The following is a 2,202-nucleotide window of genomic DNA, read 5'->3' on the forward strand; positions in this document are numbered from 1 at the left end:
TTTCCCCTGGGAAGCTTGTAGTGTTTTCTCATCAAAATCTTTAAATCCTTAAAGAAACCATAAAAGGTTTACACACCTCGCATTGGTTAATCTGGTTACCTCTGCATTGCTCAGTGCAGGCTGATCACCGAGCAGCGAGTGTAATACCCAGTGCTGATCACCAAGCAGTAAGTGTAATACCCAGTGCCCCACGCTCTGATGTATTGTAGCTTTGTTAGTCACTGTGGCTCCTTGGTAAATTCATTTGGAGTCCTCCGGGGTTTTAAATCTCTCATTTGGCCAACAACGAGGTCTGAAAAGATTGCAGTTCATTTCGACCCACAGTGGATGGAAGGCTCATTTACTGGCTGCAGGCAACTCAATCAGGCTGGCCGCTGATGAGTGAGTGACTTGTTCAGACCGCTAGTCAATATGTGTCTGCTGTGATAGAATGTCAGCATCTGCTGGCTGCTCCTGTCTCCCACTGCTCTGGCTTTTTTCATTTGGTCTGATCAATGTTATTAAAAACACCTAGGAGTTCCTTAACTGCTCTGCCACTTGAGGCTTTTCTTTCTTTCTTTTTTTTTAAACACAACTTTGTATTATCTGCAAACATGTGCAGGTGCTGTACGCGGATTGATTTTTTACATGAATGTACAGTGTGTGGGACAGCGTGTGTGTATATGTATGCTCAGGCATGTGACTCCTATATAGGAGATGGCTTTAAAATTACATCACCCTGGTTTGATTTTTTGTGTGTGTTTGTTGCCCTGAAGTAGCTTAGACTTGGCACCTTTTGCAAACATCAAACAATTATTATTTGTGAATAAATGTTTGAATGTAAGCATGCAAAAATAATACACCTTTCCTAAAACGGAAGCTAGAATTCCCAGGTGCAATCAGTAACACCCCATGGACACCTGTACATCAAAAACCAGACCATTGCTCCAACTAAAGGGGAGATACAGCTTAGGTAAATAAGTACAGGGTTAAAATCCCTTTACGTGACAGGTCTGAAACATAAACACCATTTGCATTGCCCTTTGGCCAGCCCACCCACTCTCTGCCCAGCAATCCATTTCCTGGGGGACTAATGACACACCATGGCACAGGCAGGTCAGCCACCAATTACATAAAAAAAGGAAGCAGAAAACAGATACACCGCTAAATGTTTTAATCTGTCTGCAAAATGCACACGCTCCTGCAGGAATTGCACTTTCCCGCGGTGGAGGAAGGAGAATGCTGAGTCCTCTGGGCAGACCCCGGGCTCCGCATCGCCCAGAAGCGAGGATGATGAGGGCTGTAAAGGCTTTGAATGATGCCGACCGCTGCTGCCCTGTCCATGTTTGCACCGCCGATGGCTGTTCCTCCTTCATCCTCTGCAGACACGAGACCGTCTGACATCTTGGCCACCTCTGTGCTAGCCAGCTGGCTCAGCGGAGGGTGCGCAACAGGACTTCTGGTGCTGAGGAACGTGGGAGGCCTGGTGAGCGCGGCGCTGACCTTCGCTTCTGCGGTCGCTGCGCTGCAGGCTCCGGCTCTCCACCGGCGCCGGGCAGCAGCCGCCCCGGCTCTCCCGGGCCCCTCTGTGTCCGCGTCACGCAAAGGAGAGGCAAGGTGATCCGCTGTGACCTGAGGACATACTTAAAAATCCTCCCATGCTTTCCACCCTACCCCCTTCCTCTGCAATATGGCATCCAAAATAGATACCAAGAAATGACCTGCCAGGAAAAAAATGGAAGCCTATAATTATGTTATTGAAAAACTGTTCCATACTGTATTATTTAAGGTTATTTTATTATGATGTTGAGATGAGTTTCTTAAAGAAGAAACTCTGGTTTTATTGCACTCCTCACGGAGAGAAGCCTTGGGTGATTTGATAGCCTATTTGAACAAGAGGGATGCTTTACGAGCCCCTATAAAAACTGATGACCCCACTCACATTTGTATTTAATGAAATAAGGAGGAGCTTTGGTTATGTTTTCAATAACCTTCACTGCTATTTCAAACCTGCCTCAAATAAGAGCCAGAATCTGCATGTTTCTGTGACAAACCCCAGCTGTCCTTAAGGAGGGTGCTGGGGGTCCAGCCTGGCTGCGGAGCCGTCCTGCCATCCCTGCTGTCCCCTGCGATGCCGTTACTGGCGCCGTGTCCTGGAGACGGTGAGGATGGGATGGGTGAGAGGTGCTGTCCCATCGGAGGAGGGTGGCTGGGAGGAAGGTC

General features: G+C 48.0%; 1 long non-coding RNA gene across 1 annotated transcript; it reads left to right on the forward strand.

Annotated features, from left to right (window-relative positions):
- Window positions 1-1,047: 1,047 nt before the first annotated feature.
- On the forward strand, window positions 1,048-1,757 carry LOC142065571 (uncharacterized). The gene is made up of 2 exons (XR_012663451.1): window positions 1,048-1,095; window positions 1,187-1,757. It is a non-coding gene; the product is annotated as an uncharacterized LOC142065571 (long non-coding RNA).
- Window positions 1,758-2,202: the final 445 nt, after the last annotated feature.

The sequence above is a fragment of the Phalacrocorax aristotelis genome, chromosome 17, assembly GCF_949628215.1.
Source record: "Phalacrocorax aristotelis chromosome 17, bGulAri2.1, whole genome shotgun sequence".
NCBI classification, from domain to species: Eukaryota; Metazoa; Chordata; class Aves; order Suliformes; family Phalacrocoracidae; genus Phalacrocorax; species Phalacrocorax aristotelis.